Below are 27259 nucleotides of genomic sequence, written 5' to 3'. Positions count from 1 at the left end.
TCCCGGCAGCTCAGTCGAGCTGATCGGGACTATCGCGATGTCCTGATCAGCTAGGACGCGAGCGGAGATGCCCTTACCTTGCTCCATCGCGTCCAACGCGTCGGCGTTTGATTGCTCCAAGTCTGAGCTACAGGCTTGAGCAATCGAGCCCCTATCACACTGATCCATGCAAAGCTATGGCTTTGCAGGGATCAGGGTAAAAGATCAGTGTGTGCAGTGTTATAGGCCCCTATGGGAGCTATAACACTGCAAAAAAAAGTGAAAAAAATGATTAACAAAGGTAATTTAACCCCTTCCCTAATAAAAGTTTGAATCACCCACCTTTTCCCATAAAAAAACAAAACGTGTAAATAAAAATAAACATATGTGGTATTGCCGCGTGCGTAAATGTCCGAACTATAAGAATATATTGTTAATTAAACCGCACGCTCAATGGCGTACGCGCAAAAACCCAGGACCCAAGCGCTGCGTCCTCAATTGAAAACTGTCACATATTTTCTCCCGCACTATCCACATGTACTGGTGGATAGTGCGGGAGACGCCGATTAAAACGAGCCCTACCTTGGTCTCATCCGCGCCGCCGTTCGCCCGCAATTGTAGTTTTAATCTCTGTGTATATCCGGCTGTAACTGGCAAAGGCGGGGCTTCCGCGGGCTAACGGACACTGACGTCAGCGCCGCTCATGAATATTCATCCCTCCCTCTGGTTAGGGGCTGCGAAGAGAGGGAGAACAGGAGGGATGAATATTCATGAGCGGCGCTGACGTCAGTGTCCGTTAGCCCGCAGAAGCCCCGCCTTTGCCAGTTACAGCCAGATATACACAGAGATTAAAACTACAAGTGCGGGCGAACGGCGGCGCGGATCAGACCAAGGTAGGGCTCGTTTCAATCAGCATCTCCCGCACTATCCACCAATACCGGTGGATAGTGCGGGAGAAAATATGTGACAGTTTTCCTTTAAGGGGTTAAGTGTCACATGCTGACACATCTCCTTTCTCACTCTCGCCTCCTAGCCCTTCTTGACTGGCATACAGCGTTCTGTAGGTCAATCAGGGAGGAGCTGGAAGGTGAGGGTGAGCGAGGAGGCATGCCAGACTGTGGCACCTGAGCAGCTCAGCCTGGACTCCTTGACACTTGGATAAAATGGACATTTTATACGTTTGGCAACCTCCAGGCTAGGCACAGTTTGCTTTAATACCCTCACAGCTATCCTATGGGGTCTACAACTCTTAGCAGCAAATACAGCTGACAGATTCTCTTCATAGTCATCGATTAAATACATTGTTGGGCCTGGTTCACCAAAACCTGGGGGGATCCAGAATGGGAGACCCTCACCTATAATATTTCCCTTAATAAGGTATATGGAAACTCTGTATAAAAGGTTTCACTTTTTAAAAATAAAGCATAATATTTGTAAAAAAAAATAAAATTCAATAAAAATAAAAATAATGTATTGCTTAAGAGTTTAACTGGTCAGTTTCCTCCAGAAGACAGAAGAAAACGCTCTGAAAAAATTAGTGATTTCTATAAAAAAAAAAAATCTAATCTTCCAAATATTACTATAAATGCTCCAACCACTTGGCTATCTGCTTAGAAATTATCAATATTAAATGTATCCATATTTTTTCAATATAGAAGCTGTTTTCGAATTCTTCCATAGATACAATATAATTTTGAGCCCAAATAATATTTTACCAACCCATAACAAAATATTTAATATTTAATTGGATTTTTTTTGTCGATTTGGGCTGAAAATAAGACTGTAATTATTTTCCTAGGATAAGGGATAAAACTGCTCCTCTTGATTTGGTTTCCATAACCTTCGCCTTAATGTTTTCATCTAATTAGTGGTTACTGTGAATTTTAATGGTTCCGAGCTGCCGATTTATGTTATCTCACGTTTCGATGTTGCTTACACTTATAATTACTCCATATTTAATCTGCCCACTTTGCTGTTCAGCTTTTAATTTAATAAAGCAACCTAAGGATTTTTGCTTTCTACCCAAGCCTATAATGTTTCATGGCTGCACAGTGTCTCCCGAGGTCATATTTGTGACATTGTTATACTACATTTCATTTATTATTTTCGGTAGCATTTGGTGTTCTGAGTCTTAAGGACTACATTCATCATTTGGGGAAGCTATCGGATAACAAGATATATAGAGCTCAGAGTCATAGCGGTTACATTGCACCTCATTGCCGGAAGGTTGTGTACCATATGTTTAAGGGGAAGTATCATCATTTTCTCAAGTTTTAGCTTCTAGAGGGAATGGATATTTTTGATTCCGCTTGACCTTTTCATGGAAGGAATAAAAAGGAGTACCGTATATACTCGAGTATAAGCCGAGTTTTTCAGCACGATTTTTCGTGCTGAAAATGCCCCCCTCGGCTTATACTCTCAGTGGTTTTCAACCTGCGGACCTCCAGATGTTGCAAAACTACAACTCTCAGCATGCCCGGACAGCCATCGGCTGTCCGGGCATGCTGGGAGTTGTAGTTTTGAAACACCTGGAGGTCTGCAGGTTGAAGACCACTGCCAAGCCTTCGTCATCATCCAGACCCCCCTTTAGTTTTCTACTCACCTCCCCTCGGTGGGAAGGAAGGGTGAGCTGGTCCGGGCCATCTATGCTGCAGGGACCGTCCGGTGGGGAGGGTTGGTCGTTCCGAGCTGTCCATCTTCACTGGGAGGCCCTCTTCTCCGCTCCGGGCCTGGCCCCGGACTAGTGACGTTGCCTTGACGACGACTCACAGGGACGTCCCTGCGCATGAACGTCCCTGTGCGTCATCGTCAAGGTAACATCACTAGTCCGGGGCCAGGCCGGAGCGGAGAAGAGGGCCTCCTGGTGAAGATGGACAGCTCGGAACGACCAACCCTCCCCACCAGACAGTCCCTGCAGCATAGATGGCCCGGACCAGCTCACTCTTCCTTCCCACCAAGGGGAGGTGAGAAGAAAACTAAAGGGGGGTCTGGATGATGATGAAGGCCCGGCAGTGGTCTTCAACCTGCGGACCTCCAGATGTTTCAAAACTACCACTCCCAGCATGCCCAGACAGCCGATGGCTGTCCGGGCATGCTAGGAGTTGTAGTTTTGCAACATCTGGAGGTCCGCAGGTTGAAGACCACTGATTGAAGGGATTGACAGGCGGTAATGATGAAGGGGGGGGGGGGATGATGTTGAGGGGGATGATGACAGGGTGATGATGACGGGGGTCTGGATGATGACAGGGTGATGATGATGAGGGTGTTAATGACGGGGGTCTGGATGATGAAGGGGGGGGGTGATGTATTTCCCACCCTAGGCTTATAGTCAATAACTTTTCCTGGGTTTTTGGGGTGAAATTAGGGGCCTCGGCTTATATTCGGGTCGGCTTATACTCGAGTATATACGGTATATACAAGAACAGTAGTGCCCCCACACGGTTGCAGGATATGATAAATAACATTTATCCATAACGAAAGATTAATTAAATCTGAAATACTAAATTTTTTTATTTGTTTCATCTTTATGTTTTATGTTTCACACATTTCTATTGACGTTATTACAAAAGGGTATTAACAAACAGGTAAAATGCCAAGAAAATTTGGAATTAAAATTTGTACAGAAAAGGTACACGATCTATGAGTATAATATACTGAATTAAAGCATTCTAGTGGCCATACAGTACATATTAAATAGATGTCAGTCAAATGCTCCTTTGGACAACATGTATTCCGGACCCCTTACGTGTACATGTGTTCTCACTGGAGATAGAATAAGCTGATACTGATGATTCTGGCAGCGGCCTATCTGTCATGTGGACAAAGGATGGAGCATGCCCAAAATGCCCAATTCTGCTTTCCCTCAACATCTTCAATCTGGAAAGAGTCAGGATGCCCCTATACATATTCGACAGTCAGACAATCCTACCAAACGTGGCAGGTTTGGCTGATGTTCATCTAATATGTATAGGAACATATACGTGCACTAAAAGTGCAATTAAACCATAGGTCATACTGTGGTCACATATGCTATTAGGGTTAGGGACCCAAAGGACCTATTGAAATGAATGCCTTTAAAGGGGTACTCCGCCCCTAGACATCTTATTCCCTATCCAAAGGGAATCGCGGGGGTGCGGCCGCTGGGGACCCTCGTGATCTCGGCTGCGGCACCCCAGACATCCGGTGCACTGAGCGAACTTCGTTCCGTGCCGGATGACTGGCGATGCAGGGTGAAGGCTCGTGACGTCACAATCATGCCCGGTCATGATGTCACAGCCACGCCTCCTCAATGCAAGTCTATGGGAGGGGGCGTGATAGCCGCAAATCCGCTTCCCATAGACTTGCATTGAGGGGGAGTGAGGTCACGAGCGGGCATGACCATGACGTCACAAGACTTGGGCGCTGCCCCTGACGCTCTAAACGAATGCCAGGTGCAGGAGGGAGATCTCAGGGGTCCCCAGCGGCAGGATCCCCACGATCAGACATCTTATCCTTTGGATAGGGGATAAGATGTCTAGGGGTGGAGTACCCCTTTAATCTTGGTGAGTCAAGGTATGCTATAAATGGACCCATGGACCAATGGATCCTGGGGTAACAAAGAGTTGGTATGTTTTCACCATGTTTTTGTGGGTTTCTTCCTGGTACTACAGGTTCTTTCAACACCCCAAAAATTCAGTATACAATATTTAGAAAGGATAGGTTAGTTTGGAATTTAGATTGTAAGCCCTTTTTGGATAGGCACTAAGTGATGACAAGCTGTGTACAAAGCTAAAGAATATGCTGGTACTTTATAGATAAATAAAATAATTATTAAAGGGGTTATCCAGGATTAGAACAACAGCACTACTCCTGTTCGCAGGTTGTGTGCGGTATTGCAGCGCAGTTCCATTGAATTGAATAGAGCCAAGTTGTAATACCACACACAACCTGAGAACAGGGGTGGTGCTGTTTTTGAAAGAAATTTGCTCTGTTTTCCTATTCCTGGATGACCCTTTTCATGAGATATTCTGTATCTTTTGTTAGATGAGGATCCAGAACAGATAACCCTATCCTCCCTCAAAATTCCAATAATGGGGTGTATGAAAATGGTTTTCTAAACCAGGCCACCTATTTGAGTTCCAAATTACCAAAAATAAAGGGGGAGATTTATCAAAACCTGTCCAGTGGAAAAGTTGCTGAGTTGCCCATAGCAACCAATCAGATCGCTTCCTTAATTTTTAACAAGGCCTCTGCAAAATGAAAGAAGCGATCTGATTGGTTGCTATTGGGAAACTCAGCAACTTTTCCTCTGGACAGATTTTGATAAATCTCCTCCTTTCTCCCTCCCACCCCAGTCATATGACCACACAGTATCATCCTCAGAGGTGACATAATCCCAATACCCAAATGACAGTATGTGGTGAGTGAAGTGACGTCCCTTTATAGTTTTATTTGAGGCAGGAGAACCCCCTTATTATTTGTTGCCAGAGCGATAATATCACGGTTATTAACATTTTCTCGCCTTTCCTTGAGAGTCTACATCTCCATAGTAACAAAAAGCAAAAACTCATAACTAATCCATGGTAAAGAAACACACTTTGCACACTATTAATTTGCAAAAATGTCAGGAATTTGGCAAAGAAAGGGAAAACATAGTCTTGCTGGTATCGTTCCGAGGCAGTCCTATAGAAAACAAAAGCAAAATTAGAGACGAGGAATGTGAGGATTAGAAAGCTTGTCTTTAGATCTTTCTTTTCCTCCCAGATTGAATATTAAGACACAATTGCTATTGAACTTAAAGGAAAACTGTCGTATGTTTTGTCCCGCACTATCCACGGGTACCTATGGATAATTTGGGAGACGCTGAACATTTTGAGTCCTACCTTGCCCGGATCCACTGCGCCGTTCGCCCGTTATAGCTGGTTTTTGGTATATTCAAATTAGCTCCTAACTGGCACGGGCGGGTTACTGCCTTCAACTGGCACTGTGATGTAACCGCCGCCCGACCCTCAGCACCGCTGGCTAATGCATATTCATACGTTGTCTTACACTATCTCTTATCTCCGCCGAGTCCTGGATGATATTGCGCATGCACCCTTACTCCAGCGCTGCTCCGCGCATACGCAGTATAGTCCAGGACTCGGCCGAGATGAGACAGAGAGTGTTAGCCAGCGGTCCTGTGGGTCGGGCGGCGGTTACATCACAGTGCCAGTTGAAGGCAGTAACCCGCCCGTGCCAGTTAGGAGCTAATTTGAATATACCGAAAACCAGCTATAACGGGCGAACGGCGCAGCGGATCCGGGCAAGGTAGGACTCAAAATGTTACGCGTCTCCCGCACTATCCACAGGTACCCGTGGATAGTGTGGGACAAAACATATGACAGTTTTCCTTTAAAGCCTTATGTTTAGGAATTTTTCCTGAACTTTGATATTTATTCCATTGTATTCATATATGATGAACAAATGTTAAAATACAACAAATCAAGAGGTCGTAGAATCTTTCGAAATACATGGGGCTTATTCAGAGGCGTGGTTATTGTTTTGTTTGAATTGTTTAGATGAGCTTTTTGATAAAGATGCACAATGTTGATCAGCCATAGATAGTAGTTCCTCTGTATGCAAAGTAACCTTCCTCCAGAAGAAAGAAAGTTATTATGGGGTTCGCATTCTCCTCAAGGAGAAACTTTACCCCTTGATGAAGGAAAAGATCAATCTCGAAACTCGTAATTTTATTTGTTTTATGTCAATGGTTTTATACTTTATTTATATCAATAAAAGTGACTAAAAATAACTTTAGAGTGGATGACAAAATCCTTTCTGCTGAAGTACCTTCTTTTCTTGCCCTGTTCCTCTACTGATGAGAGGGCGAGATGGGTAACTCTTTCTTCTGGAGGAAAGTCAGGTCTGGCTTATAATCCCCAATCATGTTGCAAGGCTCTTTTCGGGGCCATACATTGGCTTGCAGCGATGCTACCTCCAAAAGTGTAAAAAAAAAAAAACCACAGAATAAGTGATTCCACAAACCTGATGGAATGTTCTATGTGGTAAAGACCATAAAGGAAAAAAGCAACAATTTCACCAAAAGAGCATCCACACATTGGGTCGAATACTATTAAACGTAACCTTTATTTAATAAATACTACTAAGGCTGCATTCACACCTCGTTTTCAGCCTACGGGTGCTGGATCCGGCTGGGGGAGGGGAAAACCGGGCGCTGCCGTACCACAGCCGGACCGGCGCTGAAATTCCATTACTTTAATGAGACGTCCGGTTACCGTAGTATACTACGGTTTTAGGTCCAGTCAGGAAACCGGATACGGTTCCAAAATGAGCGGACCGGAGTCACCGTTTGACTCCAGTCGGCTCATTAAAGTAAATAGATTTCAGCGCCGGTCCAGCTGGGTTACGGGAGCGCCCGGTTTTCCCCTTTCCCAGCCGCATCCGGCAACCGTAGGCTGAAAACAAGGTGTGAATGCAGCCTAAAATGGAGTCTAAGTAACAGATAAGACAGACAGGTCTTGTCATGTAGGTGGCTCAATGATCCATAGTCCTCCAAAAACAAAGAGATATATGGTGTAATGATGGTAGGGTGTATGCTCCAAAAGGTGGTACCAAAGAGCAAACTCCAACTGGAGGAGAGCTACTTTGCATATTTTTTCCCAAATTAAACAAGCTATCTGATTGGTTTCTATGGGCAACTAGACAACTTTTTCAGGTTTTAATAAATCTCCCCCAATGGTCTCCAAACTGCAGCCTTCCACATATTGCAAAGCTACAACTCCCAGCATGCCCGGACAGCCGTTGGCTGTCCGGGCATGTTGGGAGTTGTAGTTTTGCAACATCTGGAGATGAGTCTTACTGGATTGAAGTCTTGGGTATCTAGAAAAGGAAAAATCAGAGCAGAGGAAAGGCCTGAAATGGCCTCTGCAAAACGAATGAACGATAAATCTTCCCCGATGACTCTTTAGCAGGTATGAGGATGAGTATTATCTGCTTAAAGGGGTACTCCCCTATATTTTATTTATTTTTTTTTAAATCAACTGGTGCCAGAAAGTTAAACAGATTTGTAAATTACTTCTATTTAAAAATCTTAATCCTTCTAGTACTTATCAGCTTCTATTTGCTCCACAGGAAGTTCCTTTCTTTTTGAATTTCCTTTCTGCCTGACCACAGTGTTCTCTGCAGACACCTCTGTCCAATTTAGGAACTGTCCAGAGTAGGAGCAAATCCCCATAGAAAACCTCTCCTGCTCCAGTTCCTAAAATGGACAGATGGTGTCAGTAGAGAGCACTGTGGTCAGACATAAAGGAAATTAAAAAAGAAAGGAATTTCCTGTGGAGCAAATAGAAGCTGATAAGTACTAGAAGGATTAAGATTTTTAAATAGAAGAAATTTACAAATCTGTTTAACTTTCTGGCACCAGTTGATTAAAAAAAATGTTTTACAGGGGAGTACCCCTTTAACTTGTGTTGTTGTGTATAAGACACATGATAGTATAAATATATGTCTCAATGGCGGTGCTGCCTCCCGGGGATCAGTCAAACAGGAGCTTTCCTTACACTGTTGACTTATAGCGCTGAAGTCCTAGGTTCAAACCCCACCTAGGACAACATCTGTAAGGAGTTTGTATGTTCTCCTGAGTACCCGCCAGGTGCCTAGGTTTCCTCTCACACTCCAAAACATGAATTTCAAATTTAGATTGTATGTCCCAGAGGGGACAATGACCAATCTGAGGGATTATAGGCTGTGTACAACACTGCAGAATATGTTGGCACTATATAAATAAAGCTATGTAAAAGACTGGGTTCACACCATGAAATTTTATTTTGGAAGTTCCGGTGCTGGAAATGGGATTTTGCTGACAATGAAATTTCAGTGGCGGACGTTCTGCCGCTGAAATTTGGCCACCGAAAAAATGATCTTGCTCATAGGTGCGGCATTGTACGTGCGGTCCTAGCGCAACTGATTTAGTTTTCCATCTTGGGATTCCTCAGTGTGAACGCCACCTAAGGGTACATTCCCACACGGCGTATTTGCTGCGTATTTGCTGCTGCGTATTTTATTTTCTCTGTTGAAGTCAATGGGTAGGAAAATACGCAGCACCAAATACGCAGCAAATACGCAGCAAAATACGCCGTGTGGGAACGTACCCCAAGGGTGCGTTCACACGCTCTTTGTTTCTGCGTATTTGAAAGGGTGCGGGCTCTTCTCGGCTGTCCGCAGCAGATTTTCCACGGAGGAATTTACGCTGCGGAGCGTAAATTCCGCCGCGGAAAATCTGCTACGGACAGCCGAGAAGAGCCCGCCCACTTTCAAATACGCAGCGGAAAACCCACAAGAACAAATAGCGTGTGAATGCACTCTAAGTCTGTCAGCACTTTTGATTGCTTAAAACCTCAGACAAAGTGGAAATTTTTTTTAAAGTAGTACTGCAGTATAACAAAACTTATCCCCTTTTCTATATAATAGAGGAAAAGTGACTAATCATGGGAGGTCTGACTGCTGGGACCCCCACGATCTCCTGCACTGCGCTCCGCTTTCCTCGTGCACGGAGCAATCTCTGCCCAGTGCAAGGAGACTGTTGACCCCCGCACAAAGCGGTGATTGACACCCCTCCATGTATCTCTATGGGAGAGCCTGAGATACACGAACGCTACATAAAGATTCATGGAGGGGGCACGGGTCACAGTTCCGTGCATGGGAGAATCGGGGCAGAGTGCAGGACATCACGGAGGGTCCCAGTGGTTAGACCCTCTGCAGTCAGAGACACTCCAAAGGATAGGGGATACGTTGTGTTACACTGCAGTACCCCACTATATATAAATTTAAATATATATATATATATATATATATTTTATTTTTATTATTTTTTTTTTAATAAGAATATCTTTGTAATTCTCAAGACATATTGCTGCTCATAGCAGGCTATACACACTTTATTACAGATCTGTACAGCATAAGGGCAAAAATATGACCGTAGCCGCTGCTTTTACAGACTAAAGGTAAGTTCAGACGAGCGGATTTCGCTGCGGTTCCACCACTGAAGGACCCTCTGTATTCTGCCTTTACATGTACCTGCTCGGAGTGGCAATACGGCGCTACGAGCAGACACACAATGTGCGAGTCGCCGCACGCATGCGCAGTGGGGAGCGGCCACGATGTGTGCGAGTACATCGTACATCGTTTCAGTGTGTCTGCACGTAGTGAGGTATTGCCGCTCCGAGCAGGCACATGTAAAGCCAGCATACAGAGGTCCTTCAGCGGTGGATCTGCAGCGTAAAATACGCTGCAAATCCGCTCGTGTGAACGTACCCTAAGTCAGTGTTTCCCAACCAGGGTGCCTCCAGCTGTTGTAAAACTTTTTTTTTTTTACAGGTTTATAGTACTTCCCCCTTTAGAAACGTTTTTGCCCTTTGTAATGTTTGTATTGTTAGTTTTATCCGAGAGGGTGTTGTCTGTGAGAAGCTTGTTCCATGATTCACCTGAGCGGAGACATACAGTTCCCTGTACATTTTGGGCAGGTCACTTTACCTTTGTTTATTACATAAGCATTTGCCATTCAAGCCCCAGAGTGGTAAGACACGAGCTGACATAAATCTAGAGGGAGCTACGTTAATGCCTTGCAAAGCCGTAATTGCCAAGTGCTTCAGTAATCGGGAGAGGGTATATAAATACTAAATATTATTACTATTAATAGGCGCCTGGACTGTTAAGTCGACGCTAAATCACCGCACGGCGCACTCCCGCTGTCATACTGTCCCTGCAAGGGAACCTTTTGTTCAGCTTCGATATCAAGAAGCTTTTTTTTTTTAATTATTATTATTTTTTACTTTTTCTTCTTCTTATAATCTCTAATACCAGTTTTGATTTTTGAAGGGTGTAGAAGCAATTATTTTTCTATCAGCCATTCTCAAAGCCTTGTAGGAGCTCGGAGGAACGCTGCTAATTCTTAGGTACGGCCTCCGAAACAGGAAACCTCCTTTGTTGTGCTTTCCTTTAACCAGGACAATAGCTACAGAGAATATTTCACAATTTAACTGTAAAACTGACACTTTGTTTTATTTATTTATATAGAAATATCATTTGGCATAGAGACGCAACAACCGTTTATTCGGGAAAGGGTGTGTGGGGGGGGGAGGGAATTGTTGCGGCTTGTAAAAAAGAACAAAAAACAAGGTAATTCAAGCTACTTACTGGATAGCAATGCTTGAAATGGAGAATAAAATGTCAACTGTTTTTTTTTACTTTTATTTATTAAGAGCAGTGTTTCCCAATCAGGGTGCCTCCAGCTGTTGCGAAACTACAACTCCATAGCATGCCCGGCCATTGGCCATCCAGGCATTATGGAAGTTGTAGTTTTGCAACATCTGGAGGCACCACTGCTTGGCAAACACTGCTATATAGGTATGTGGTGCCGGGGTGTTGCAATGGTGTAGCAGGGTCTGGTGGTATTAACCCTGTGGGGTAAGGTGTTATTAACCCATGATTAGTCGTGACGCCAGGATGTGGTTGTCTCGGTATAAGGCCCTGCCAACAACCAACCCAGAAACGGCAGGCAATAAAGGAATGTCAACAGCAGGAATTGTGAAAATAACTGGAACTTTTACTTGGAATTCTTAAGAAACAGTCTTTTTAGTTATGCAGTTTCTCTAGAGGCAACGGGACACAGGATATCTCGCAGGCTTGCTGGGACTTGTAGTATTGTGATGATTTATGCAGGCCACTGTGCTACTAATATTATTCTTGAGTTGAGTAGTAGTCACTAGAATTGTAGACAGAGCTTGATAACTCACGTTTTGAAGTGGCTGCAGGTTCTTTAGGCTTTGGCCTAGATTAGATGAATTTAGATTGTACAGGGATTGTGATTGGCTGAAACACACAATATACTAAGGGGGGCTGAACTAAAGCCCATTGGTTGCAAACCCTGTGGTTCCTGTGCCCATGGCACTCTGGGTAGTGTCACAAATGACCTCTATACATTTGTATAACTTTATGTATAATGAACAATATGTACGCAACACATTTACAATGCATTAACAGAAGGTGAGCAAGGGGTGAGCCCTGCAGGAGAGCCCTATGGACTGCAGGGACTCTTCTGGAGGGGACCTAGAGATGGTACAGGACCATGTCCTGTACCGGGACACCACAGGTAATAATAATAGGGTGCTTCCAGCTGTTGGATTTTTTATTATTATTATTATTATTATTATTGGCTTTTAAACAAGGTAGACCATCAATATCCAATTTGTGGGGGTCCAACACCTGGCAGCCCCACCAATCGAGTGGAAGTTGCAGTAACCCGATCAGGCCTCCGCATGCATCTATATGCTTCTGGCTCTGTTCTCTGTATATGCAAGTGTGCGCAGCATGCCCAGACAGCCAAATGCTTTATTGTTTGACTTTGTTTTAAAATGTATTCAGGAATGTTAGTGTAGTATGTGGTATGATGTCTAGCGTAGGGCAGTGTTTCCCAACCAGTGTGCCTCCAGCTGTTGCAAAACTACAAATCCCAGCATGCCCGGACAGCCGTTGGCTGTCCGGGCATGCTGGGAGTTGTAGTTTTGCAACAGCTGGAGGCACAACGAGTGGGAAACACTGCTGTAAATCTATTAAATTAGACCCAATGAAGAGTTATAAACTACTCTACAATACAAATACATAAAAAATCATATTAGTACTATAGTAATTGTACTAATGCTGATCCCATAGCAGCCTATTAAATCCCAACAACTATTGTGCAACCAGACTTGTACGCATGTATCCAGGTGGTTGCTATTTTGTCTCTGGGCCACCGATAACTCTTGCAGTAGTTTTTTTGTATTTGTATTTTTTTTTATTACATTTTACACTACCACATTCCTTTACTATTAGTGTTGCCATCTCCATTCCTCTACTCACCCATTGCTGTGTTAAGACAGAGACGTGCTAGAATTGTGCAACACATGTTCAGCGCTGTTGTGGGGTGTTGTGCAAATATTTTTTTCATACCTTGCAAATACATAAGATCGACTTAAATCTTTCAGGAAGTTGGCAAATGCTCCGAGAAGTTTATTTCGTTTGTTGAGTAAGAAGACGGTCAATGAGTCTCTTCTCCCTGCTCTTTCTCTCTCTTAGAGAAGGGGTTAAAGCCCCGGGCCCCTGGACAGGACAGATTTGAAGCTTCTGCACTGAACAGAAGAACATGTCTCACGTGCTCATGTAGGATTATCATGATACAGTAAGTATCATTTGATTTTCATATGGATGAATGAACACGAAACGGTAGTAAAGAGCAAAAATTCACATCTGCACTGTATCTTTATTTGGTCTTTTATTATTTTCTTGAACTTTTTAGCCTCTATAGTGGCCAATGGGATTCTTTAGGACTGTTTTGTGCCTTCTGCTCTCTCTGGACGTCGACTCTTCTCCATACACGATCATACAGAGACCTTCTCACAGCTACATAGTGATAACCAAACAGTGCCCCATTTGCTCTATGAACATTGTGACTCAAATATAGAGAAACATAACATGGTCGCATGTCCACAACTTGTACTATGATCCAGTGGCGTTGCTATAGAGGTAGCAGAGGTAACAGTCGCAACGGGGCCCTGATGCCTAAGGGGACCCCAAAGCATATCTGCCCTATACGAGAGCAGTACAATAATTGGCATATGGGGCCCCGATGCTGCAAACTACACCTCTGCTATGATCTAGTTGCTTCTCAGCATAATGTCAAAAACTAACAGGTTGTTAGAGTTCCTTGTGATCAAAACTTGCGAGCCCACTTGCAACCTTAAAGGGGTACTCCGGTGCTTAGACATCTTATCCCCTATCCAAAGGATAGGGAATAAGATGCCTGATCGCGGGAGTCTCGCTGCTGGGGACCCCCGGGATCATGCACGCGGCACCCCGTTTGTAATCAGTCCCCGGAGCGTGTTCGCTCCGGGACTGATTACCGGCGACTACAGGGCGGGCAGCGTGTGACGTCACACCCCCAACCCCCGTGTGATGTCACGCTTCGCCCCTCAATGCAAGCCTACGGGAGGGGGCGTCCCCAGCGGCGGGACTCCCGCGATCAGGCATCTTATCCCCTATCCTTTGGATAGGGGATAAGATGTCTAAGCACCGGAGTACCCCTTTAAGGCCACCTGATAAGAGTGAGTCCCTAAATTAACACTGGGCGGTGACCATCGCTGCCGCAACACCAAGCCCACAGGAGGTATGACCCAGTAGCCAGACAGCCACGCTGCTGCCCGACCAAGCCCCCCAGCTCTGGGCCACGCCACCTAACAGACAAAGCACCACAACAACAATGGCTGCCGCACAGCACCACAACATTATGACTTGTCGAAGACCGTTTATTGGCTGCCCACAGGTTACTTCCTGTGCAAACAGGAAGTGTTGAGTATGGGGTCAAATTTTTAAAATATTTAAAAATGGTATAACCATCTGGGGAATTTATGGCATATCCTCAGGATGTACCATATATTTGTAATAGATGTAAGTTTGCACAGTGGCTCAGTGGTTAGCACTGTTGCCTTGCCATCACTGGGGTCTTGGATTCAAATCCCACCAGTGTTTTAAAGGCTTCCTACCCCCCTTACGTAGGGGAATTTAGATTGTGTGCCCCAATGGGAACAGGGAACCAATTTAAGTGTACAGCGCTGAGGAATCTGTGTGCGCTATATAAATAAAGAATTATTATTAATATTATCTCTGGGACCTGCACTTATCTTTAGATTATGGGATCCCTGATCCCCTCTGCCCTGGTTATGACCGCCTGAGGTTAAGAAACTAAAAACAACAAATGTTTATTTATGTGGACTTGAGTAAGCAGCGTAGCAGAGGATAATGCCATTAATGTCCCAGATGGTAATTACCTTTTTAATGTTAAAAAAAATTAACCCCATACTCACCACTTCCTGTTTGCACAGGAAGTAACCTGTGGGCAGCCAATAAATGATCTTTCACAAGTCACTTCCTTGTCTGGTACTGATTTCTATTAGAAGAGATTAGTGAAGGGGCCGAACAGTGTTGGGAGGCCAGTGGCTGTCTGCTCCCACCAAAGACATTTCAAAATTTGATCTTTTTGAGGGTGCAAGAAAAAGGTTGGCCAGTATGTGTTATTTCAGCTAGCCATACAAATTTGAGGAGTGTTGGCTCAATCTACCAATTTTAGCAGGACCAGCCAACCATCTAATGTGTATGTTAACCTTTCGACTTAACCCCGAAGGCAGTTGATGGGGAAGAGAAGGATCAGGCAAGTTGAATTTCTACATCAAACTAACCTCACATAGTTGGCAAGAGTCAGCTCCCCATATGAGCTAGTGTGTTCTAATGTGGTCAGCGCACGCCAAGGGAATAGCTTCAGTAAAAAGACAGGATGGTCCAGCTCTGGATTCAATAAAACTTAATAACTTTTATTCTCCTATATTGGAAAGCAAGGAGTAATTTTTTTTTCTATAAAACTAAATTAATAAAAATCCAATCTATATGGATTCTTAGTGATAGGACGCAGTTTTCATTACGGTCCCGCTTAACGCGGTTGCGTACTCTCTGGACGTTATTTCCAAAAATAGATAAATGATTAAAGTAGGTGTCATACTGTTATCCTGTTAGATTACTTGTGCCCCAATGAGTAGACTACTACAGCCCCCCCTTCAGGGATGTGTCCATGCCTTCTGTCCATGCTATGACATGGCTGTGTGTGGAGGTGACCATACATAATCACTCAGCCTCCTCCAATGGATCTGCGTTGGTTTCTAGCATGCAGTGTGTTCCCATTGGGGGGGGGGGGGGCTGAGTGGTGTAACGGTCACATGCCCCTCCACATGCTGCCATGTCATGAATGGGACCACTCTACAGACAGCACTTAGGGAGCACCGATCAAAGGGGTAGATGCTGTTACCTTAAAGAAACCTCAAATCCATGCTTCCTTATAGTTTGTGCAAAAGTAAAGTTCACACATTTAAGTGCAATGATAAATTCATTCATGAATAGAATGTGGCACTCCCAAAAAATGAGAGGAAACTGCTCTGTCTACACTGCAACTTAAGGAGCTACATGATTATTTGAAGCCTATGTGGACACACCCAGATATAAACCAACAAATGCAGGACAATATTAACTGTTAAGAAGCGAGTATTATGGACGTGAAGACCTCAATGTCACTGGAAATCATCCAAAATCTATTTTGAAAAAGCTAAGAAAGAGAAATAACTCATAAATTAAAATAATTTTTAGCTAATCAGAAGTGAAAACATCAGATAGGACTCTCGAGATGGGGAAGATGTAGCTACCGTTATTTATAAAAAAAAAAAAACACTGTGTGCACAGGGTCCAAGAACCAAGAAGGAAGAGAAAAGCCAAGCATAAAAAACATAAAATGTACATTAACAAAAAAATAAAAAACATATAATGCTGGGGATAACTGGATGGTACCCGGTGGAAACTAACAGATTAAAAAGAGTACCTGTCATCAAACCATATTTTCTAAACTAACTCAGATTATATTCCCTAACTACTCCTAACACCCCTCCTGCCCTTAAACAAAAATTTCTGAGCTTTAAAAAGCTGTGTATCATACCTTTCCCCTTGCCCACACTGTGTGAGCTCCGGCAGGAGAAAATGGGCATTCCCCAGCAGACGCAATGTCACTAAAGCCTGTGAGAGCTGTGCCTCGCCATGCCCCGCATGCACTTCTTGAGTTTGGTCTCCTGCCAGGGCGGGAGGAGACCAAACTAACTGTTTGACTTGCAGCAGGGAACAGAACAGAGCCACCTAGTGGCCGTTTTTTCAGTCACATTAAAAACATATAAAGGTTGAGAATTTTAACAACAAGAAAACAGCAAAGTTTCCTATAATTACATAAAGAACAATATATTAAAAGTTTAGTTTGGTGACAGATACTTTTTAAGCTTAAACACACAGCACTATGGGAATTTTTTGCTTTTTAAAATTAATATCCAAAATAATCACTTTTTTCTGAGTAGAAACAGGTTCTGTGCCTGGAAGTGAAAAAGCAATGGTATTTTACAAGCTGTAAAAATCCATTCCCATTTTGATGCATAACAACAGGATTGGCATCCAAAAAAATACACAAAACCCTCTATGTGGCTTTCTCACAATAAGTGTAAAGCAAAAAAAAATGTCACACTTGACTTCTAATGAAAACTGATTTTGCACTGACAGAATCAGAACACTCCCTGCTGCTTTACTATTATTATATAAGTGTGGTCCTACTCCTATCTGTGCTGTTCCCTGCTCACTGTCCCTCACAGAGATCTTCACCTAATACCTGCTATCTCTAAAATGGCTGCTGAAGCTATGTGCATTGGCTTTCATAGTCACTTTGATATCACCCATATACTGCTTTCTAATTGGCTGGGGGAGCCGTTTGAAAGGCATTATGGGATTTCCTTCCATGTGGCTGATGTTATTTTAGCAGGTTTTGCTGGACCCATCCTCCCAAAGTTCGAGTCCTAGCCAACATTTTTCCACCACCCATTGTGCCGGGGATAGAGTCCCTGCTGGAAAACCTGTCTTTATGGCTGGATAACTTATCACTACTCTTAGTGGCTAGGGTCACTGGAAATGTCAAAGATGAAAGATGCTAAAGTGTAATGTTGCGTCATTGTATTCATGTATATCCCATTATAGCATTATAGTTCCATCTACAACAGTGTTGAATGCCTCCAGCTGTTGAAAAACTACAACTCTCAGCATGCCCAGACAGCCAAAGGCTGTCTGGGCATGCTGGGAGTTGTAGTTTTGCAACAGCTGGAGGCACCCTGGTTGGGGAACACTGATCTACACTATTTTGATATGGAAATTACTCTGCTATATGATAACAATATGTACAAAATGTACAAGAAACTACAGAATTTCTGCATTTTGTGCCTTTGTCTCGATATCAGCCAAAGCCGTCAACTTCCTGAAACATTTAACTGAAGCAAAAGAACTTTGATTTTCTGTCCTCAGATAAACTGTGTTCTTTCACAACACCGCACATGTTATGGGGAAGATCACGTGCAGGGTTGCACATTTTTACATATTTGTCTATATTTGTTCTAGGCCAAATGTACATTACTATACCATCATTGTGTATAAATACTTACCGAATTGTGTCCAAGCCAAAAACTCCTCTCCAAGTACTATCGATATGAAAAGTAAACAAAAAAAAGTCATCAAAAACATAAAAGTAAAATATAAATAAGCCCACATATATCTTAACCCCTTAATGACCTAAGACGTACATTTTCATCATGGCCGCCTGTGCCTTGGAACACTGTGACAAAAATGTTTTATGTCATATGGTTATGAAGCTAACCCTAGAGCTGAGCTTGCTTTACAGTTGATGGGTACCAGCTGCGATCAGCAGCTGGTACCCACCATCAATGACAGTCATCAGTGAACACACTGATGTTGGTCATTTATCGCCTTAAATACAGCGATTTGATAGCTAGTAGGGTATGTAAGAAGTGGATTGATTGTCCGGTGCCCAATCGGTACCCCTCAACATATGAGCGGGGGGCTGATCAGTTACTACGGCTGCTGAAAGCCTTATGAAGGCAGGATAGGGGATAACATTCTAATCAGTGTGGACCTGACTGCTGGGGTCCCTGGAGATCCTGAGAATGGGGACAAAATGATCCCTGAAATAAATGATGCTCACCCAGTGCTCCATTCTCTATAGGGCCTCATAACATTTCTGAGTTCAGAGCTTAGGCTGCATTCACACTTCGTTCTTACATTACGGGTGCCGGATCCGGCTGGGGGAGGGGCAAACCAGGCTCTCCCGTACCCCAGCCGGACCAGCGCTGAACTCCATTTACTTTAATGAGCCGACCGGAGTCAAACGGTGACTCCGGTTGGCTCATTTTTGACCCATATGCGGTTTCCTGACTAGACCTAAAACCGTAGTATACTACGGTTTTAGGTCCGGTCACAAAACCGGATACGGGTCAAAAATGAGCCGACCGGAGTCACCGTTTTACTCTGGACGGCTCATTAAAGTAAATGGATTCCAGTGCTGGTCCGGCTGGGGTACGGGAGAGCATGGTTTGCCCCTCCCCAGCCGGATCCGGCACCCATAATGTAAAAACAAAGTGTGGATGCAGCCTAAGCATGGTTTGGCAGCCCCATAGAGAATGAATGGAGCGCTGGCTGCACATGCGCCATTCATTTCTGGGACAAAATTTCTCAGGATAGGTGGGGGTCCCTGTGTTTGGACCCCCACCAATCAGCATGTTATCCCCCATGTACGTGACATTATTGCTGTAGGAAAAGTAAACATGGACCTCCAGAGAATTGGTGCTGGATCGGCGTGGGCCTGCACTAGCCATAATATAGTCTCTTTGTGTAGTATAGAGTGTTCCTTTAATATACACCCATCAAAATGCCAAACTGGATAATAGGGGGGGATTCATCAAAACTTGTGCAGTGGAAAAGTCGACCAGTTTCCCATAGCAACCAATCAGATTGCTTCTTTTGATTTTGAAAAGGCCCCTGAAAAATTAAGGAAGCGATCTGATTGGTTGCTATGGGCAACTGGTCAACTTTTTTTTAAGCACAGACCTTGATGAATCTCCCTCCCTGCCTATAGTGTTTTGTTATAACAAATACCAAAAATATTGCAAAAAAAAAAAAGTTCTATTGAGGAAGTAGAATGGGTTTCTATGTATAAAATCTGTATATAGACCATGGTTAGTTAGTTAGTTTTTTAATAGTTTTGATCAATTAGAACCATTGTATAGTAAATATGATAAACTAGGGGTTCCGGATAACTTGCTTTTAGAAGAATAGAGGATTATTCAATGCCGACAAGGCACTTCTGACTGGTGGCCACTAATAGGCTTTACTGTGCCAGCCAGAAAAAAGGGCCTTGGGGGCTTAGTAGGTTTAACTCTTTCATTGTAACCTCCACTTACCAAAAAACACGACGGACAAGCGTCTTATCCTAGAAAATAGGACAATGCAGCCATCTTTCTAATTAGTCTTAATTATAACATTGCTGTAAGCGTTCAATGGAGGCTGCAGTGTTTCTGTGCCCTCCGGCCATGAAGGAAGAACGCTGTGCAAATAATTCAGAATGTTTTGGTGTGTATGTATATTTACTTATTATTAACTTGACCCAAGCTAGATGTAAAGATTTACCACCTATTTGTGTTATATTTATGTGGTATTGTAGCCTTTGTCTGATCAAAACATAAATGCAAATATAATTTGCTTATAGCTTAATGAGTCAGTATATAAATATATATATATATATATATATATACATCAATCTATCTCATATCTATCAATCTATCTCATATCTGTCAATCTATCTATCTATCTATTTATCATCTATCTATCTATCTATCTATCTATCTATCTATCTATTTATCATCTATCTATCTATCTCATATCTATTTATCTCATATCTATCTATCTCATATCTATCTATCTCATATCTATCTGTCTCATATCTATCTATCTATCTCATATCTATCTATCTATCTATCTATCTATCTATCTATCTATCTATCTCATATCTATCTATTTATCTCATATCTATCTATTTATCTCATATCTATCTATCTATCTCATATCTATCTATCTATCTATCTATCTCATATCTATCTATCTATCTCATATCTATCTATCTATCTATCTCATATCTATCTCATATCTATCTATCTATCTATCTCATATCTATCTATCTCATATCTATCTATCTATCTATCTATCTATCTATCTATCTATCTATCTCATATCTATCTATCTATCTATCTATCTATCTCATATATATCTATCTCATATCTATCTATCTATCTCATATCTATCTATCTATCTATCTCATATCTATCTATCTATCTATCTCATATCTATCTATCTAACTATCTCATATCTATCTATCTATCTATCTATCTATCTATCTATCTATCTCATATCTATCTATCTATCTATCTATCTAACTATCTATCTCATATCTATCTATCTCATATCTATCTATCTATCTATCTATCTATCTCATATCTATCTATCTATCTATCTATCTATCTATCTATCTAACTACCTATCTCATATCTATCTATCTATCTCATATCTATCTATCTAACTATCTATCTCATATCTATCTATCTATCTATCTCATATATATCTATCTATCTATCTCATATCTATCTATCTATCTATCTATCTATCTATCTATCTATTCATATATTGTTTTGGTATCTCCTGCATTGGAAATTCTCTATTTGTAGATTCCATTTTGTCGGACCCCTATAGAAACCCTTGGGCCTGAAACAATTGTATCATCCAAAAGATATTGCAAAGGCAAAAATCCCTGTATTTACTTCTTTCAACCTTTTTTGGCATCCCAGCCTTTCTCAAGTATGGTCACTGAAATGTTGCAAAATGTAAATGCAGGGATTTCTTTTTTTACTTTGAAGTGCTGCTGAATATATTTTTGATTGTATTGTTGTGAACTCTGGACCAATCCTGGTGAGGCATGCACCCATTGTATTGGCATGTGAGGGCTCAGAATATTTACCCTAAAAAATTTGGGACTGACATTTTTTGTGCTAGGACCGCTTAGAAATTTGCCATCTCCATAGACAGCAATGTATTTCCGAAAGGATTCCGCTTGGAAATTCTGCCTAATGATCATAATCTCTTTGTGCTTCTAAATACTATCCTTGGAACAATTGTTTTGTTTCCATAGATCAGTTTTTCCCAACCAGTGTGCCTCGAGCTGTTGCAAAACTACAACTCCCAGCATGCACGGACAGCCGTTGGCTGTCCGGACATGCTGGGAGCTGTAATCTTGCAACAGCTGGAGGCACACTGGTTGAGCAAAACTGCCATAAAAAAGCTGCCACTAGGTGTCTCCCTACCTGTTCAGAGCACATTTCCCCCCATCTCTTGCATAGACTTTGGACTCACGAAGGTCTGGCAGAAGTCCAAAATCAGGTAATGCTGTCTGGAGTGCAGTGGGGGCGGCGGCGGGGGGGGGGGGGGGGGATGGTGCAGCCTTATCCAATCATAGCTCATCTCACACTGAGCTGCTCTTAGCTGTGTGTAGCAGAGTGAGGGAGGAAATTCTCCCCTGTATGGCTTCAGGTGTATGCCTGTATGCCTTCCCAGTCTGTGAATCTGACTGGGACTGAGCAGAAAATGCAGAGCAATATCAAGGTAGAAAACTAACAAATAATAAAAATAAAGGCAGGGGGTGGTTTATCATGATGGGGGCAGTGAACTGGGAGGATTATAACATTTATCAAGATCATGACAGGTTCTCTTTAACAACATCTTCAGGTCTCAAGCATGTGATACATTGCAAGGACTTACAGGAATATATATACACAGTCATGGCCGTAAATGTTGGCACCCCTGAAATTTTTCAAGTAAATGAAGTATTTCTCACAGAAAAGGATTGCAGTAACACATGTTCTGCTATACACATGTTTATTCCCTTTGTGTGTATTGGAACTAAACCAAAAAAGGGAGGAAAAAAAGCAAATTGGACATAATGTCACCAAACTCCAAAAATGGTCTGGACAAAATTATTGGCGCCCTTTCAAAACTGGAAAAATAAGATTGTTTCAAGCATGTGATGCTCCTTTAAACTCACTTGGGGCAAGTAACCGGTGTGGACAATATAAAAATCACACCTGAAAGCAGATAAAAAGGAGAGAAGTTCACTTAGTCTTTGTATTGTGTGTCTGTGTGTGCCACACTAAGCATGGACAACAGAAAGAGGAGAAGAGAACTGTCTGAGGACTTGAGAAACAAAATTGTGGAAAAATATCAACAATCTCAAGGTTACAAGTCCGTCTGCAGAGATCTAGATTTGCCTTTGTCCACATTGAGCAACATTATAAAAAAAAGTTTGCAACCCAAGGCACTGTAGCTAATCTCCCTTGACGTGGATGGAAGAGAAAAATTGATGAAAGGTGTTAACACAGGATAGTCTGGATGGTGGATAAGCAACCCCAAACAAGTTCCAAAGATATTTAAGCTGTCCTGCAGGCTCAGGGAGCATAAGTGTCAGCGCGAACTATCCGTCTACATTTAAATGAAATGAAATGCTAGGGCAGGAGACCCAGGAGGACCCCACTGCTGACACAGAGACATAAAAAACAAGACTACATTTTGCCAAAATGAACTTGAGTAAGCCAAAATCCTTCTGGGAAGAAGTCTTGTGGACAGATAAGACCAAGATAGAGCTTTTTGGTAAAGCACATCATTCTACTGTTTACCAAAAACGGAATGAGGCCTACAGAGAAAACAACACAGTACCTACAGTGAAATATGGTGGAGGTTCAATGATGTTTTGGGGTTGTTTTGCTGCCTCTGGCACTGGGTGCCTTGAATGTGTGCAAGGCATCATGAAATCTGAGGATTACCAATGGATTTTAGGTCACACTGTACAGCCCAGTGTCAGAAAGCTGGGTTTGCGTCCGAGATCTTGGGTCTTCCAGCAGGACAATGACCCCAAACATACGTCAAAAAGCCCCCAGAAATGGATGGCAACAAAACGCTGGAGAGTTCTGAAGTGGCAGCAATGAGTCCAGATCTAAATCCCATTAAACACCTGTGGAGAGATCTTAAAATTGCTGTTGGGAAAAGGCGCCTTCCAATAAGAGACCTGGAGCAGTTTCCAAAGGAAGAGTGGTCCAACATTCTGGCTGAGAGGTGTAAGAAGCTTATTGATGGTTATAGAAAGCGACTGATTTTAGTTATTTTTTCCAAAGGGTGTGCAACCAAATATTAAGTTAAGGGTGCCAATAATTTTGTCCAGCCCATTTTTGGAGTTTGGTGACATTATGTCCAATTTGCTTTTTTGGTTTAGTTCCAATACACACAAAGGGAATAAACATGTGTATAGCAGAACATGTGTTACTGCAATCCTTTTCTGTGAGAAATACTTAATTTTCTTGAAAAATTCCAGGGGTGCCAACATTTACGGCCATGACTATATATATTTATATATATATATATATATATATATATATATATATACAGTGACCCTCTGACCTACGATGTCCCCGTGCTATCCGGCAGCGCAAAATGCTTAAGCTGCTGCCGGATAGCAGCTTAATGTTCCCCGTGTGGTGCGGTAAGTATTACCCCTCCACGATGCTCCGGGGTGCCCTCCGGGTCCAGCGCTGGTCTTCCGGTGTCTTCTCTGCCCTCTCCGATGACGTCAATACGCTGCTGCCCACGTCATCCAATAGGAATGGCGTACGCAGCGGCGTAATGACGTCGCTACGCAGGCCCAGTAAGGCCTTGCGGAAGACAGCAGAGGACCAGAGAAGACAGCGGAGGACCGGAGAAGACCAGGAGAGCCCAGCGGAGGCCCAGGGTCACCATCGGGAGCGGCGGGGACACCATCGGGAGCGGCTGGGACAGGTGAGTACAGCTTCCTATACTTTACATTGCACGAATCCCTCAACATACGATGGATTCGACAAACGATGGCTCGTTTGGAACGAATTACCATCGTATGTTGAGGGACCACTGTATATATATATATATATATATATATATATACCGTATTTATCGGCGTATAACACGCACTTTTTAGGCAAAATTTTTTAGCCTAAAGTCTGTGTGCGTGTTATACGCCGATACACCCCCAGGAAAGGCAGGGGGAGAGAGGCCGTCGCTGCCCGCTTCTCTCCCCCAGCCTTTCCTGGGGTCTAGAGCGCTGCTGTCGGCCCTTCTCACCCCCTGGTTATCGGCGCCGCTGCCCGTTCTGTCCCCCTGACTATCGGTGCCGGCGCCGATAGCCAGGGAGAGAGAAGCGGCGCCGACAGCCAGGGGGAGAGAAGGGGCAGCGGCACCCATTGCCGGCACCGCTGCCCCGTTGCCTCCCCCCATCCCCGGTGGCATAATTACCTGAGTCGGGTCCGCGCTGCTCCAGGCCTCCGTCGTGCGTCCCCGACGTCATTGGTATGTGCTGAACGGCGCGGCGCTCTGACGTCAGAGCGCCGCGCCGTGCATAGCAACGACGCTGGGGACGCACGACGGAGGCCTGGAGCAGCGCGGACCCGACTCAGGTAATTATGCCACCGGGGATGGGGGGAGGCAACGGGGCAGCGGCGCCGGCAATGGGTGCCGCTGCCCCTTCTCTCCCCCTGGCTGTCGGCGCCGCTTCTCTCCCCCTGGCTATCGGCGCCGGCACCGATAGTCAGGGGGACAGAACGGGCAGCGGCGCCGATAACCAGGGGGTGAAAAGGGCCGACAGCAGCGCTCTAGACCCCAGGAAAGGCAGGGGGAGAGAAGCGGGCAGCGACGGCCTCTCTCCCCCTGCCTTTCCTGGAGATGTATCGGGGTATACACGTGCGCACACGCACCCTCATTTTATCATGGATATTTGGGTAAAAAACTTTTTTTACCCAAATATCCTTGGTAAAATGAGGGTGCGTGTTATAGGCCGGTGTGTGGTATACCCCGATAAATACGGTATATATATACATCCCACAGTACACAAAATCTTTATGTTTCTATTCAATGAAAATGCATATATCCTTCTAGAGATGCTGGGGTTGTTGACCTTTATATCCAAAAAAGATCTCATTGTTCCTTTATAGATTTAGCTAAATTATAAATTGAATTCGCTAAATTATAATTACATTGATTGCAACATTTTTAAGAACATGTGTAAGAACAATGAGAGCTGGGCGTCACCGCAAAAGAAAATAAATTTGCTTAGCAAAACCTTGTTCCTCCCTGACAAGAGTCATGCTCTTGTATTTATATAGCCCTTTGGTGTCTACAGACACCGGGTGATCAAGTAATGATAGCTTGGCTGACTAAATGTATGAAAATATCAGCTGATCTTTTCACCAATCAAAGTAAATCATTTAGCGTTAAGTTCTTCTTAAAGGGGTACTCCTGTTAGGTGGAAAAAAAAATTCAAATCAACTGATGCCAGAGAATTATGCAGATTTGTTAATTACTTCTATATAAAAATCTTGCTATGGGGATTTTCTCTGGGCAGTTCCTGACATGGACAGAGGTGTCAGCAGAGAGCACTGTTGTCAGACTGGAAAGAACTACACAACTTTCTTTGAAGCATACGGCAGCTGATAAGTACTGGAAGGATGGAGATTTTTAAATAGAAGTAATTTACAAATCTGTATAACTTTCTGGCACCAGATTATTTGAAAGCATTTGTTTTCCACCAGAGTACCCCTTTTAGGTAGTACACATTGTTGACTGGCGCAGTAAAAGTATCTTGTATTGGTATTTGGAGGCTGGGGATGAAACAGTATAGTTAAAGTGTACCTTTGATTAGAACGAACAGTACAATACATTTCTAAATAAGAATCTTTGTTAGATTATAAATCACTAAAATAATTGCTAAAGAAGTGAAGAGATGGATGTTCACGTTTACTAATAGATCAGGTTACAGCTGCCCATAGAAGTATAATGAGGGTAGGGGGGGGGGGGGGAGGAAGCAGGAAACTAGCTGCTATGATGTCTACTTAAAACAATGTCCTGGGAAAAGGGGATCTTGTGCCTCAGTTTCTCATGTGCAGTCTCACAAAAAGAAACAGCAGCAGTATGTGGGATGTTATACAGTAGTATAGTGCAGTTTAGTTTCAAATCCAGGACTAGGGTGTGACAATAAAACACTTACTAGATGCAAGAGCTCCTCTTTGCATTCTCTGCCTCTCTCTGCAGCAGCTCCCTCTGCTTACTCCCACTCCCTTCTCATAGACTTTTAAAGGCAGTTGCAACCTGATCTCTCAGTAAAGCTGCAAAACAATCTTGCTGCTGTATGGATTTTTTCAGTGAATTCTGGACTGGACAGTACGGGAGGCAGGGGTAAGAGGATGTAGTCTGATAAGCGGTGATAGAAGCAATACAATACATTACAAAGTTTCTTGTTTTGCACTTGTACTACTTATGTGTATGGAAATCCATTGAAAATCTGAGGTACACTATAAATGCATTAAAGGGAAGGTACTTAGTGATGTCCACATAGATCTAGACTAGAGTACTGTTTCTCAACTTATTTTTTTGTATTGTTTCTTTTGTGTAGAGAAGACCTTCTATATATATATATATACCAAAAAGTGAGGTTTTGACCTGGGGAAACCACAGACTGATCTTATAGATTTGTGGACACCTGGATCTCTGCAACGTAGTATGTATTCTCCCCTGAACTGTATATATGCCCTTCAGGACGATATCACAATCTGGCCAAGATTTTAAGTATAGATAGGGGACTGTATGAATACCCACAGCAATATCTATATCGAAAGAGCTTAAAGTGATATTCCGGACAAGTACATCTTATCCCCTATCCTAAGATGTCTGATCT

General features: G+C 43.2%; 1 protein-coding gene across 25 annotated transcripts in view; it reads left to right on the top strand.

The window, feature by feature from the left end:
• Nucleotides 1–27259, top strand: part of BAZ2B (bromodomain adjacent to zinc finger domain 2B) — a 409759-nt gene that overhangs the window by 211635 nt on the left and 170865 nt on the right. For 4 of the 25 annotated variants that reach the window (XM_056536077.1, XM_056536078.1, XM_056536079.1 and 1 more), the window contains one exon: nucleotides 13072–13174. The exons of 18 other annotated variants lie outside the window; for them this stretch is intronic. The gene's annotated coding sequence lies outside the window, so the exon portion shown is untranslated. Of the gene's footprint in view, nucleotides 1–5358; nucleotides 5378–6164; nucleotides 6265–13071; nucleotides 13175–27259 lie in introns of those variants that run through there. 3 more of the 25 variants (XM_056536082.1, XM_056536081.1, XM_056536085.1) reach the window with 3 other exon arrangements.

Source organism: Hyla sarda, chromosome 8 (assembly GCF_029499605.1).
Source record: "Hyla sarda isolate aHylSar1 chromosome 8, aHylSar1.hap1, whole genome shotgun sequence".
Classification (NCBI taxonomy): domain Eukaryota; kingdom Metazoa; phylum Chordata; class Amphibia; order Anura; family Hylidae; genus Hyla; species Hyla sarda.
Note: the sequence above shows the minus strand (reverse complement) of the source record. Positions and strands in the feature narration are given on the sequence as shown.